Here is a 15,443-nt window from a genome sequence, read left to right as displayed (position 1 = left end):
CAAGCTGTGCGCATGGGCCAATTTTACTCTAAACCCTGTCCCATCGGCTGTGGGGTCCCACAAGGGGCCTCACTAAGCCCCACTCTCTTTAATGTCTACGTTTCATCTTTGGCTGACATTGGAAGAAAGTGGGGCATCGGCATATGTTCCTATGCCGATGACACTCAGCTGATGGTGACAATGGAAGGGTCGGAAACAACTAAGAAAAAACTACACAGCTGTCTCTCTGAAATGGCAGAATGGATGCGCAACCACTGCCTAAAATTAAATGCCGGAAAATCGGAGATACTACTGTTTGGAGGAGCCAAACTCTCATGGAACGACACGTGGTGGCCCCCGTCTCTGGGATCAGCCCCCGTCCCGAAACAGTATGCCAGAAATCTTGGTATCATGATGGACGACGCCCTGTCCATGAAAGATCACATCCGCATACTCTGGGGCAAAGGTTTTGCAATTCTCAAACTCTTGGCAAAAATTTTTTCCTGGATACGTTTGGACCGTCGACGCACAATCACCCAGGCCCTCCTGGTTAGCCGCCTGGATTACGGCAATGCCCTGTTCGACGGGATGAACGAACAACTGTTCTCCCGCCTACAGGTCTTGCAGAACCAGGCGGCTAAACTGGTCTGTAACAAAGGCAAGCGAGATTCGGCCTCTGCATGCCTAAAAAAACTTCACTGGCTACCAATGCGTCAGAGGGCAACCTTCAAATTACTCTGCCTTGCACACAGAGCCCTTCATAAAACAGGCCCCATCATCCTTCAAGAGAAACTTGAATTCTATATCCCCAATAGGAATCTAAGATCCAACAACTCAGCTCTGGCGAAACCCAAGCGTATTTACAAAGTAAGGACTGGTGGACGCGCCTTCTCATACTTGGCGGCTAAAAGATGGAATGAGCTACCTGTGGACCTTAGACACATCACTAACTACCTCCAATTCCGCCAAAAACTAAAAACTCATCTCTTTCCCAAAAACTAACCCCCCACCACAGTTTCAGTAGTCTTCTTTTCCTACAGCGCCGTGATATCCTATGGGATGAGTGTTGCGCTTTATAAATACCAAAAATAAAATAAAGTTCATCATTAACATTTTGTATTGTGTTTAAAGATGATGTTGGTTGAGGAATTGTTTTTTGCCCTTATTGCTATATTCTTGTCTTTTAGCTATGTTGTACTTCCAGGCAAAGGTAAAAATTTGACCATTATTGTAGTCAGATACATATCGCTCTACATTCCACCTTGGGCTTTATTTGCACTCTTGGAGATGGGTGCACTCGCTACATGGAGGTGGGTCAATGTTTAAAATTGCAGCTCAAATCCCGAAGGAAACACAATGCACTCTCAGGGTCAGTTTCAAATTTTAATCACAAGGACGCGTTATGGCGTGAGCCTTCTTCTAGCTTGCATTCAAACAAGACAGCGCTGATGTATCAATCTTTACAGCACCGGATGTTATCTCTTTTGATGAATAGTCATTGCAGGTGAAAGAGGACTGCTGATTACTCAGATCTCAGGCTGATGCCATTTCGTGGCCATCTTAGTGCAGTTATACTTACTTGGAGCCAAATGGTGACACCTGGAGAGTTATAGATATTTTCATTGCTGTATTGCTTGTGCATACACAGTCTCGCCGGTTCAGGGCATCACCCTTCATCAGCCAGGCTAGCTTGAATCCAGTGGTGTAGTGAGCACAGGACCCACGTCTGGGTATACCCTTCCCACTTAGGGCGACATATGCAAAAGAAAGAATTGATGGATGGAATGCTGGACAATGCAAACATTCACCCCCTTGCTCACCGTGCCAGTAGATTCAAGCTAGTCCGGCTGGAGAAGGGTGACATACCCTGAAACCGGTCCCAGGATGCTTGTTTCCAGTCCAGGGAGGACCTGGCTTGGCAGTTCGGTCTGGCCTGTTCTCATGAGGCACAGGGTCAAAACTGATTTGCATATGGCTGGGTCCAAATTGGGGTGGCGTAGTGGGCAAAAGAACAATGGATTTCACCCAGATCTATTGACTGGGGGAGAATGTTTGAATCATTCAACATCCCGTCCATCATTTGTTGCAGTTATTACATCCTTTGGGATTTGAGCGGGAATATATATATATATATATATATATATATATATATATATATATATATATATACACACACACACACACACACACACACACACAGAACAAATCCTGGCTCACCATCACCTTTCACTGGCGTATATATATATATATATATATATATATATATATACATACACACACATACACACACACACACACACACACACATCAAATGCCCAAAATCTGCAAGGGGGAACTCAGTAGCTCACCAACCATCCGGCTCTTTAATTCAGCTTGCCTCTTCCCCCAGGTTCAATTATATCAGTGCCGACGCGTTTCAGGGCTGCTTGCCCCTTTATCAAAGCGATACCAAAGGGGATGATGGACGGAGCGTTTGAGCAAATCAAACACTCACCCCCAGTCAACTGATCTGGGTTTAATCCATCATCATTCTTTAGGTCACTCCACCACCCCAGTTCAGACATGGCCATATGCAAATCAGTCGTACCCTGTGCCTCATGGGAACAGTCCAGCCCGAACTGCCAAGCCATGTCTTCCCTGGACTGGAAACAAGCATCCTGGGACCGGTTTCGGGTTCATAACCCTCATCAGCCATGCTATCTTGAATCCAGTGGCAAAGTGAGCAAGGGACCCACGTCTGGGCATACCCTGCCACCTTTGGGCGAACAAAGCGATACCAAAGGGGATGCATTTGTCACCCTGAGTGGGAAGGGTATGCCCAGACGTGGGTCCTGTGCTCTCCATGCCACTGGAATCAAGCTATCCTGGCTGAAGAGGGGTGAAACCCCGAAACCGGTCCTAGGATGCTTGTATCCAGTTAAGGGAGGACCTGGCTTGGCAGTTCGGGCTGGACTGTTCCCATGAGGCACATTGCATATGGCTGGGTTCAAACTGGAACGGCATGGTGAGCAAAAAAACGATGGATTTAGGCCCAGATCTCTGTACTGGGGTGACTGTATGACATTGTTCTGTATTCTGTCCATCAATTGTTGTTTTTGCATTTGCCTCTTCATCAAAGGCTGCTCAGTCTGCTCCATAAAGACTCTCTGTTACAATTCATTTCAGCATTCTTTATTATTGATTTCCGGCCCCCAGCAGGCTGCGCTCAATGCACAAAACCTCAATTTAGCATGCTGGGACCTGTAGTCCATTCGAGAGTAAAATATTACCAATAGTTGATTCCATGCGCAAACAACATTTTTACAAGCATATTATTTTTCCTTTTGTAAGGTCCCAAGTTTCAAGGCAATGTTCTTCACTTTTTAGGTGTGCTACGCTGCACAGGATAGGAATAGTTCCATTCCCCAGCCTCTCGATTTCATGACGAGATGGTTCTCCCCTCCACGGCAGGGCCGCCGTGTTGTAATTGTATCCATCAACTGCCCGAAAGCTGCAAGGGGCCCTGCCGTGGAGGGGAGAACCATCAAGTCATATATGTACATCTACAAAACAAGAACACTAAAAAGTGCAGTTGGACCAAAACAGACACCCTCTAATAGATAAACACAATAATAATTGCAAACTGCTTGAAGGCCCCATGGCAGTCTCACGCATAGAACTAAATCGTATTTGCTGGATTATTGCTAATATCTGAAAAGAGAATAACAACTTACAATATGTTGAGATAGTTATTAAAAAGGGCTTAAAAATAGAATATGTCTGGCAGAGCAATTTCTCAGTACAGCCTCAGTATAGACCACAAGCAGTAAATACTTAAACTAAATCATTGGGAGTGCTGGTGGGCTAGGATGTCCAGTTAAAGGCATGCCGCATGCCTTATCCTCGACATTGCTAATAGGAAGAGTGAAACAGCAGAGACAATTCATTGGGTTATGTTGGACCTTAGAATCCGGAGAGCATGTTCGTGTTTTCTTACACTCAGGAGCTAACAAATTGGGATAAGCCACTTTTTACTGCGGTAAAGTAAAGTTGGACAAAAAAAACAGCTCTACCGTTTCCCTTTCTGATCCACAGGTAGGGCAGATATACCCAGCTGATTCCAAGTATGGGCCCATTTACCAATAAAAGAAGAAATTGACAAAGTTCCGTATCTAAAGTGTAAGTACAGATTCCGGGCCAATGGGGCTGTATTTCCTAAATGAAGTGTTCGAAGTTGTAAGCTACCTTAGTTTGGAGAAAACAATCAGTTAAAAGTACCTTGGGAGGGAGCTGATAGTATTTGACCTAATTTATAGAGAGGATATCTTTCCTTGACCGGGATTTTGCTAATAGGCGGTACAGGCTCCGGCTTCTCCCACACATCACTGCACCCAATCTTAATTCAAGTGTCTTTCACATATCTGATCCATGGGATGCTTCTCGAGCCTGGAATGCCTAACACTTCTGTAAGACCAGCTCGATAAGATGATAACTCAGGCGTGTCCAGAATAGGTCACCAATAGAGCATAGGCCTGATTCCACACTCCCTCCATAAAGGACTTTAGTTTCTGATCTAATCTGAGTGGAATTAGCGGGGCACTGCTAGGAAGACCTAATAATTGGCGAAGAAAACTCTTCTCTATAACTTGTAATTTGAACATGTTTTTGTGACCCCAGAGTTTGGACATAGCAGCTCCCAAAGCCTGTATTTTGTATATTTGAATTGCAGGAGAAATTGGGCGGAAATACGAACTTTGCTGTGCTCTTAACGCCCTACTGTGCTGCGCAATTTTGAGTCTCAGTTCCTCAATGTGGCAACACGTGTCCAAGTCCTCAGTGAGTATCAACCCTAAGTATTCAAAAACCTTAACCCGCTCTAAAGGAACATCAATAAGCTTGGGGTTAACCTGTGTGTTGTGACCAGGGTTTAAGATCATAAATTTTGTTTCCTCAACATGTATTTCAAGACACTTCTGGTCACAGAACCTCTCAAAGTGACATAAAATGTTCTGTAGGCCCACGGGGGATCTAGAAATTAAGAGTGTCATCCACTCACATTAAGGCCGGAGCTTTAATGTTAGCCAACCTGGGTGCATCTCCATCACAATCGTCCAAAAAAGAAATCAAGTCATTCTCATAACAAAATGAGAGTAGTGGCAAACACACACCTTTGCCTAACCCCTCGATCCACAGGGAATGGATTCATCAGATCACCTGCCGATCCACACCCTACTTGTGCAAAATTATCCAGGTGTAGTCTAGTTAAAATAGCCAAAAGATAATTTCATTCAAGGTACCATGTCAAACGCCGAGCATAGGTCAACGAATGCAATGTAAAGCCTACCCCCCACCAAGGATCACTGTTTTCCCAAAATCCCCCAAAAATTATTGGAAACTGAAAACTTGATCAACTGTGCTGATACCCTCCCTGAATCTTGCTTGAAGTGTGTTAAAAAGTTTTGTTCTCCCACCCAGACATGAGGCCTTTCAAGGAGTATAGTACAGAATAGTGTTTGGGAGCAGTCAATAAGACTGATGTGTTCTATAATTATGGGGGTCAGCTAGAGATCTTTTTTTATGAATAGAAATGATATCAGCCCTTGCCCACGTAGGGGGTATGGGTGCTCCGTTCAAGATGTTATTGAAAATTACCAAAATAGAAGGCCCCCATACATCAGATTCACTCCTATAAAGATCCCCGCGAATTTTGTCTAAACCGGGAGCTTTATTTGCCGCCATCTTAATAATAGCGCTGTATTAACATCCTCTAGGGTGATTAGATTTGAATTCATACAGTGTGGGAGGCCACCCCATCCTACCATGGCTTTTTCAGCCTTCGGCATTTGCTTGGGAAGAATTTTCATCTTTTAATGAGTATGGAGAAGAAAAGTGTGTTACTCAATCTGCCACAGAAACATTTGTAGTAGGGCAAGCCACCCCCTTTACATCCCACTGAGACCAGGACGAAAGGCGTTGGCTGATGGTTTTTGTACGAACTGCATAATGTAGAAGAGAAACACTGTATATTTTGCATTTGCAGCGACTCTCTTCATTTAATTAGGATTCCTCAATATTTATGGATATGTCTTTATGGACTTTTCTGCCAAGTTGTGGTGCAGTTCCAATCTAGCTTTTTTTCTGATGAAGTTTATCCCTCCACTGGGAATCCTGGAAACATTGGGAGGCTGACCCCGTACTGACTGGGACCCCTAAAAATACATAATTTTCAAATGCTACGAGTCTAATATGCGATAATGCATTTTCATTCCCTCTACTACTTACTGCTGGAAAAATAGGCCCCCTATCCACATCTTTCCAACTTTAAGGACCCTACCGACTTCATTAACTTTTCTATCGTTCCCTAGAGGGGAACACATCCGGAAAGGATCATTCCCTCCAGTAGCATAGCTAGGAAGGTTTGGGGGCTCTGCCCCGGGCGGCACGAGTTTTGGGAGCAACGGCCTCCCTCGCTCTTACCTGCAGTCTCGAGGCGGCAATAACCAGCACCCCCACTTCTCAGTGCGTTTGCCGGCAAACGCAGGGAACGCCACGGGTGGCCAGAGCGCTAGCTATGCCACTGATTCTCTCTTGGAACTAGTCACTCTACCCCATCCAGGGCATCCTACAAATTCGAGACAGGCATGTTAAAACCATAATAACCAGTTGCATAATGAGTAGGGGCCCTTGGTACACGGAATGAGGATTTATATGTCAAGGTGTCAGACTCTTTAATACAAGTAGGTTTGTAAAAATACCTCAGTGGGAGGAGGCCAATCTTAGATTCTCTCATGGATCACAGAAAAGAGCCAATATACGGCCTCTGTACTACCTGGGGGTATCTAACATTAAGAATCAATCAATCAATCAATCACTGCATTTGTAAAGCGCGCTACATACCCAAGAGGGTCTCAAGGCGCTGGGGAGGGGGGCCGCTACTGATCGAAGAGCCAGGTCTTGAGGAGTCTTCTGAAGGCCAGCAGGTCCTGGGTCTGTCGTAGGATGGTGGGGAGAGTGTTCCAGGTCTTGGCGGCGAGGTAGGAGAAGGATCTGCCGCCAGCGGTGGTTTTCCGGATGCGGGGGGACTGTGGCGAGGGCGAGGTTGGCTGAGCGGAGGCTTCGGGTGGGGGTGTGGAAGCTGAGTCGGTTGTTGAGGTAAGTGGGTCCGGTGTTGTGTAGTGCTTTGTGTGCGTGGATGAGGAGTTTGAAGGTGATCCTTTTGTTGACGGGGAGCCAGTGCAGGCCTCTCAGGTGGGGTGTGATGTGGCTGCGGCGGGGGATGTCGAGGATGAGTCGGGCCGAGGCATTCTGGATACGTTGGAGGCGTCTCAGGAGCTTGTTTGTTGTTCCTGAGTAGAGGGCCTTCCCGTAGTCGAGTCTGTTGGTGATGAGGGCCTGGGTGACGGTTTTTCTCGTGTCGAGGGGGATCCATTTGAAGATCCTGTGGAGCATATGGAGGGTGTTGAAGCAGGACGCGGAGACGGTGTTGACTTGCCTGGTCATGGAGAGAGTGGAGTCGAGGATGACCCCCAGGTTGCGTGTGTGGTCCGTGGGTTCCGGGGCTGTGCCTAGCGATGTGGGCCACCAAGAGTCGTCCCATGCTGATGGGGTGGGCCCGAGAATGAGGACCTCCGTCTTGTCTGAGTTCAGCTTCAGTCTGCTGTCCATCATCTAGTCGGCTACGGCCTTCATTCCTCTGTAGAGGTTGGCTTTGGCGGTGTGGGGGTCTTCGGTGAGGGATATGATCAGCTGGGTGTCGTCAGCGTAGGAGATGATGTTAAGGTTATGTTGTAGTGCGACGTGGGCGAGAGGTGCCATGTAGATATTGAACAGCGTCGGGCTGAGGGAGGATCCCTGTGGGACGCCGCAGATGATCTCGGTGGTTTTGGAGCGGAAGGGTGGGAGGCAGACGCTCTGGGTTCTGCCGGAGAGGAAGGATGTGGTCCAGGCCAGGGCCTTCTCTTGGATACCGGCGTCATGGAGGCGTGCTGATAGGGTGCGGTGGCAGACCGTGTCAAAGGCTGCTGATAGGTCCAGGAGGATGAGGGCGGCTGTTTCTCCTTTGTCCGTCAGGGTCCTGATGTCTTCAGTGGCGGCGATGAGGGCGGTATCGGTGCTGTGGTTGCTGCGAAAACCGGATTGGGAAGGGTCCAGGATGTTGTTGTCTTCGAGGTAGCGGGTCAGCTGTTTGTTGACAATCTTCTCAGTCACTTTTGCCGGGAAAGGGAGCAGGGAGATGGGCCGGATGTTCTTGAGGTCCTTGGGGTCCGCCTTGGGCTTCTTCAGAAGGGCGTTGATCTCAGCGTGCTTCCAGCTTTCTGGGAAGGTTGCTGTCTGGAAGGAACAGTTGATTGTTTTCCGGAGGTGGGGCACGATGGTTGTGCTGGCTTTGTTGAAGATGTGGTGAGGGCAGGGGTCCGATGGGGATCCGGAGTGGATGGAGTTCATGGTTTTGATGGGGTCTTCGTTGCTGACGCTGGACCAGACGGTCAGGCGACTGGTGCGGGTGGTAGTCGCAGGGGTGGTGGACTCGGTGGTGGGTGCGGGGGGGGGGGGCTCGGTGTTGAAGCTGTCGTGGATGTCGGTGATCTTGCGGTGGAAGAAGGTGGCCAGGGAGTCGCACAGGTCTTGAGATGGCGGGATGTTGTTGGTGTTGGAGCTGGGGTTGGAGAGTTCTTTCACGATGCTGAAGAGCTCTTTGGTGTTGTGTGCGTTGTTGTCTAGGCGGTCCTTGAAGGCGGTCTTCTTGGCGGTCCTGATGAGTTGGTGGTGTCTGCGGGTGGCGCTCTTGACGGCTGTGTGGTTGTCTGGTGTTCGGTCGTGGAGCCATTTCTTCTCCGGCTTCCGACAGGTGTGCTTGGAGATCTGGAGGTCCTCGGTGAACCAGGCGGCTTTCTTGTTGGTGTGGTTGGTTGTGGAGGTCTTGAGAGGGGCGAGGGTGTTGGCGCAGTTGTTGATCCACTGTGTGAGGTTGGTCGCGGCGGTGTCTGGGTCGATGGGGTCGGTGGGTGGTCTCAGGGCGAGGGCAGTAGTCAGTTGGTCCTCGGTGACCTTGCCCCAGCAACGACGCGGTAGTTGTTGGGTGCGGTGGTGTGTGGTGGGTTTCCTGAAGGTGAAGTGGACGCATCTGTGGTCGGTCCAGTGGGGTTTGGTGGTGTGGTTGAAGGAGACGTGGGGGCTTGCGGAGAAGATGGGGTCGAGCGTGTGTCCAGCGGCATGAGTAGGTGTCATTACGAGCTGTTTGAGTCCGAGGTTGGCGAGGTTGTCGATCAGGGCGGTGGAGTTGGCGTCGTCGTTGTTCGAGGTGGAAGTTCAGGTCCCCGAGAAGGATGTAGTCCGTGGAAGCGAGGGCGTGGGTGCTGATGAGGTCGGCGATGGTGTCGCTGAACTGTGGGTGGGGTTCGGGAGGTCTGTAGATGAGTGTTCCTCTGAGGGTGGTGTTGGGATCGGTGTGGATCTGGAAGTGCATGTGCTCGGCGGTGGTGAGGGTGTCGTCGGTGTTCGTTGAGATTTTGATGGAGTCTTTGTGGATGATGGCGATTCCTCCTCCCACTCCGTTGGTGCGGTCTCTGCGGGAGATCTTGTAGCCCTGTGGAATGGCTATGGCGATGTCTGGTGCTGAGGTGGCGTTCAGCCAGGTCTCCGTCAGGAAGGCGACGTCGGGGGCGGTGGAGTCTAGGAGGTCCCAGAGTTCGATGGCGTGCTTGCGAGCGGAGCGGGTGTTGAGGAGGATGCAGCGGGGGTGGTTGGTTTCTCTGGCTGGTGGTGTGGAGGGTTGGATGCTGGTGAATCTGCAGTTCCGGCAGGTGAAGGGCCCTTGGGTGCACTTCGGGGTGGCCCGGTAGCAGGGGTGGTCTCGTTCAGTGTGCGTGGAGGTTGCTTGCGTCGTAGTGCAGTCTGGCGTTGCGGGTGGTGCGGGGTCCAGGGGTTCTGGCGCTGGGTGCGGACCAGGGGCGGACTCGCGCAGACGGGCTTGCCTCAGGCACGCCTTCGGCGCGGCCGCTTCGCGGCCTCCATATGAGGGGCAGAGGGAGGGAGGAGCAGCTGGGAGGTGGGAGCGGGGCGACCAATGGCAGTGAAGGGGCGGGGCCGCAGGGGCTCAGCGGCGGGGGAAAATCGGCGGGAGAGGCGGCGAGGGTCCCGGAGGGAGGGAGGGGGGGGATAACAGAAAAAAGGGGGCACAAGAAGGGTGAGAGCACAGGGGTACAGAAATGAAGCACAGGGGTACAGAAATGAAGCACAGGGGTACAGAAATGAAAAGCACAGGGGTACAGAAATGAAAAGGAAAAAAAAGCAGTCAAGTGGCAAAAGCGGCAAAACGGAGGTCCTATCACACAGGGGGCTGCATGGCGGTTGGGGGGAGTGACCTGCCTGGTGACAGGGTCAGAGGTCGCTCTCTACCACCGCCTCGCGGCCTCCATATGAGGGGCAGAGGGAGGGAGGAGCAGCTGGGAGGTGGGAGCAGGGCGGCCAATGGGAGTGAAGGGGGCGGGGCCGCAGGGGCTCAGCGGCGGGGTGAAAAACGGCGGGAAAAGACGGCGGGAGAGGCGGCGAGGGTCCCGGAGGGAGGGGGGGATAACAGAAAAAAGGGGGCACAAGAAGGGTGAGAGCACAGGGGTACAGAAATGAAGCACAGGGTACAGAAATGAAGCACAGGGGTACAGAAATGAAAAGCACAGGGGTACAGAAATGAAAAGCACAGGAGTACAGAAATTAAAATGAAAAAAAAGCAGTCAAGTGTCAAAAGCGGCAAAACGGAGGTCCAATCACACAGGGGGCTGCGTGGAGGTTGGGGGGAGCGACCTGCCTGGTGACAGAGTCAGAGGTCGCTCCGGAGCTCCATACACTGGTCCTTTATCCCCATCTCCAACCAGCTTACTTTTCGCGTGAGCAGAATCTCCCTTGTCATGTGGGGAATGGTCTCTGTTGGGCCAGCCAGTCCAAACATTTGTTGGTCAACTCTTCCTGCTCTCCCTCTGATTTTCATGCAGCTCCGGAACACGAACCAACACAAGGGCATACGGGCAAGAGGCTGGCAGATGGTCAATCTTAGGATGTCTCTTTATAGGTACAGGGGGATTAGGCAAAGATGGACCCCTCCACTCCAGAAGGAAGGGAGGTAGGGGCCTTAGTAACTTCAGAGATCTTGGTAGCATGCAAAGACCCCAAAACTTCAGACTCTTCACAGTAGCTTGTTGAGACTTGGCTGGATGCAGTGGGTCTAGGCACGTTTCTTCTTGAGACCCGACGGAACTACCCAACATCTTAGTCAAATTGCTTTGGCAGTCAGATGGCGAAGCGCAGGCTGCAGCTTCTCCCTCAGGTAAGGGGCAGGCAGGTTGGTTTTGGTGGCTAGGGATGGTATCCAAGACTTTTTCTATAGCTTCCAAGTGCTCTAATAATGAGGATAACTCTTGATGTAACAGGTCTTTAATTTTCGCAAAATATAATTCGATTAGGTCAACCGCCCAGGGAGGTTTGAGCATTGCACCCTGGGAAGTGAAGGTTAGAGGAACATCTGCATTGAGATCAGTATGCGTATGATCAGTTTGAGGGCTAGCAGGACCCAAGGGGGGCAGAGGAGCAGATCATTGCCTGGCCCTTTTGGAGGCTCAAGAGGGCCGAGGAGGGACCTTTCTAGCCCCAAGGTGGTTATGGACCAGAGTTACATTCTCATTGCTGAGGGGTTCAATGCCCACCGCAGGGTGGTCCACCATGATATCTGCACTAGGTCCCAGCAGTAAAGGTCCATCCTTGCTTGGATTAATGGAGGCTCCCAGGGACTGTCTCCTCTCAGTTAGTGCAATCTCATCTGAAATAATCCCCATGGCCCTCTGAAGCATTTTATCCCTGATAGTCAGGGCTTTAAGTGGGCCGGGTCTCACCGGGTCTGAGCACCGGCAGTTTTTAGGTCTCGCCTGAGCCAGCGCTTTAGCGCTGCTCTCGTGAGAGCTTTTGTAAATGGGGGATTTGGAAGTGCAAACTAGTGCTTTCAGGCCTCCAAATACAGTGCATGTGCGCCGGGTGCGTGCACCATTTGGCAGCCTGCGTGATCATTTTGCGGCCGCTTTGATGTTCGCAGTGAGCCGCGCGGCCAGTGAGAACATCAAAGCGGCCGCGAAAGTGCTCACCATATGCCAGCCTGCGTGCCTCTCTCCCCTACCCCCTCCCTTATCCCACTGCCTGCTTGTCTTTTTTGTTTGTCATAGCTTCTAATGTTCACATCCATGGCCGTAATTTTTTTTTTTTTTTAAATCAACGCTATCCCTTCAATCACAGTGGCGTTTGCATTGCTATGCGCATACAACCTATTTAACACAGGAGAAGTTATCACTTTAATGTTTGAAACAGGGGTGCTGCAGAGTGCCTGCTTTTATGCTTACCAAAACTTCGCAAGTTCTCTTCCCCGCCCGTATTTTTGGGTGAAGCTGTCCTTTTTACCAGAGTGCCATTTTCATTGCTGGTTGCATACAACCTCATTCGCAAAGGAGCTACGCGATCGTCACAGCATCCACAGCGTCTCGTATGAGGAGCTTAGTTATTACCTAAATCATGCGACGTGGCTGCTGTGAGGGCAGACTCTGCTTCTGGGCCCACAGAAATTCCTGAGGCTTCAGAACTAACCCACCCTAGATAACAGCCTGCATTCCGTAAGTAATGTTGATAACTAATTTACTTTATATACAGTGCCTTCTTCCCGAGGCCCACAGCGTCGCCGTGCTATAAATATCACTGGTGGTCCCAAAATGTACAAGTTTTTGTGGTTTATGTTACACACATAAGGGATTTCCCCGGACAGGAAGCCAGGTGTGCATTATTTCAGACCGTTACTAACTCAGCATTAAAGACTCCGACAGCTTTGGTGTAGTAGAGGTAAAAGAAAAGCCTGTAGGATAGCCCAGCGGCTTAATATGATTGCTACAGTGATTCGTGTGTGACATGCAGCTCATTGATCTGTTTTTTGTTGTACTGCTTCATTTCATACTCTTTCACAGGTTGTTAATCAACACATCGAATTGGGTAAGAACATTAATGAAAGACGGTTTAGTTCAGAATGTTTGCTATTTATGTGATATAACTTAATATTGGTGTAATAGTGGTCTAAAATGACAAGATAGTTCTGTGGGTTTATATGCTTGCTGCAGAGATGTCAGGGTATTGTTTGCATCATTGGCTTTAATTCTTGCATGTCCATACAGTTCTTGTTTTTTCTCATGTGCAAGTTTTTCTCATCGAGTTAAGCACAGCGCGAAGAAATAACTCAGTTTGTGGTCCGTGCTATTTAAATGGTCTTCTTTATTACTGAGAGAAAGAGCTTCATAGTGATCCAGGCAACAGTATGCAAAAACAAGCATTGGCAAAGCCAAAATGTCTCGCCTCTACGAGATCTATTGGCTATGTAACAACTTTGTGCCATATTGCATAGTAGTGCACTCCCTGTGAAACATGGCTGTAAGTAAAAATAAAAGCATTTGCAATGCAATAGGTCTCGCATTATTGAAAGTTTGAGCTACTGACGTTGCTGATAATAATGCAATGCCAATAGCTCAAACTTTCAGTAATGCGAGACCTATTGCATTGTAAATGCTTGTTTAAATGGGGCCTCGAAACGGGTCTCCATCAGGCTCTGTTTTGCACCCTGGCACAGGCATTTTTTTTCCGGACTGCAGGGACAGCAGGCACATCGATGTGCACACTGCTCACTTCTCACTAGTGGAGAAGTTACGGCATGACGTCATGCCAGGTGAGGGGAAGGAAAATCCTTTAAAGAGAGTCATTTTCTCTCCGGATTTCCCTTCTCTTTTTGAAACTCAGGAGCAGTAACATTGTCGTGGTATCACCAGGGCTTTAAGTGGAAGCTTTTTCAATATTATATACAAACCATAGTTGCTGCTTATTTATCTTATGCTACTAACAGCCATTGACAAAGCCAATAGTCCCGACTTGTAGATATGATGTTACTTGTATCATATCTGGATGCAATGATAGAAACAACAAAATACAAGTGGGGCAGCACACTATGCTAGGCACAGATTTTTAGCTTACGTGTTTGTAAGCCACGCCCATAATGACATTTGTCACGCCCCTCGAGAGACACCCTCCCCCCCCCAGTTTTTTTATCCCACTACTTAAAGCCCTGCGGATAGTACTCTTCGGTGGGGAGTGAGCCCTAGGTAAACCCCCTTGCCACATAGTGATTTAGCCCAAAAACGCAAAAGGTATTATCCTCAAGAAGAAACCACAGAGGTATATGAGTCACCAGCATGAAATACGTGCACTCACCTCACCCTAAAAGTCCCGATATCAGGGAGTGGGGCCAGCTGTCTTCCGATCTCTGACGGGCACAGACGGCCGGATCTTAGCTCGGGATTTGCCCACGTGTGTCCTACTCCTACGCTGCGAGACCCTCAGCAATTGTATGGCATCAGAGCCCCTCCTCCTTAGCACAGATGCACGCTGGGGGACTGAGTCCCACCCCAGCAGGACCGGCAGGAAAGCAGGTATGCGGTGCTGGCCCCAATCCACCCAATAACAGCGTCCCGCACTGTGGGAGACCCTCGACAATGTTATGGCGTCAGAGTCCCTACTCCTTAGAACAGATGCAACCTGGGGGAATGAGTCCCACCCCAGCAGGACCGGCAGGAAAGCAGATATGCCTCAATCCATCTGAAAAGGGTGCAGAGTCCTAACTTCAACAAAACTGAGTTCAGTAAAACAGGTCAAACATGACTCTTGTCTCACTTCAGAAAAGTGACACGTGAACTTTAGTGCAGCCGAACTCCACAGTCCGGCAACTTTTTTCTCCAGACCGTGGAAACAGCAGCATTACTACTGATTATTGGATTTAAAGTGGAATCACCACCATTGTCGATTAGGATAGAGTATGTGGGATGTGTGGGGGTGCGTGCGGTAGAGGGAGTCTAAACCTAGTTGGCTGTGATGTGTTATAGCCAGGCTTGAAGCAGCAGAACTTTATTAAGGGTTTAACATTTCTAATGAACTCATCGGCAGGCATGTGATCACAGTACATTAAGCTCATATTCGCTCATTAATTTTGCGAGAAATGTGTCACATTAGCAAAATGTAGACAAAGTCTACTTCCACAATAATGAACAAATCGAGTCTTACATAAATTATGGAATCAAAGGTGAGTAGACCATTCACATCGTTTGCCAAGTGAGGTTTTACCACATTCTAATCGTATAATCTCTTGCGGAACTCTTTGGCGTACTCTAGTCTAAACATGTTCCTCAAGTGAGAGCCTCCAATTTCTCTACATTCATTGTTTTTTCCAGTAGTAACTAAGCAGTAGCGAAATGATGCAACAAAGTTACAGATTAAATATAAAAAAAATATAGAATAAGAAACTGCATTATAAAACATATAAAAAAGTTTTACGCCGGCGATTGCCTCGTGATATTTGTGTTTTAAAGAATTCAACTGTGAAACCCAAGACAAATTTGAGCAAAGAGTAATGCTCATATTGT

General features: G+C 48.9%; 1 protein-coding gene across 3 annotated transcripts in view; it reads right to left on the bottom strand.

The window, feature by feature from the left end:
- The window catches only part of CCDC102A (coiled-coil domain containing 102A), an 820,703-nt gene extending 806,355 nt beyond the window's left edge, over positions 1-14,348 (bottom strand). For 2 of the 3 annotated variants that reach the window (XM_085636974.1, XM_085636976.1), the window contains exon 1: positions 14,239-14,348. The gene's annotated coding sequence lies outside the window, so the exon portion shown is untranslated. The remainder of the gene's footprint in view (positions 1-14,238) is intronic. The other variant, XM_085636977.1, reaches the window with a different exon arrangement.
- Positions 14,349-15,443: the final 1,095 nt, after the last annotated feature.

This window comes from Triturus cristatus, chromosome 12 (assembly GCF_964204655.1).
Source record: "Triturus cristatus chromosome 12, aTriCri1.1, whole genome shotgun sequence".
Classification (NCBI taxonomy): domain Eukaryota; kingdom Metazoa; phylum Chordata; class Amphibia; order Caudata; family Salamandridae; genus Triturus; species Triturus cristatus.
This window is presented reverse-complemented; position numbering and strand designations above follow the sequence as displayed.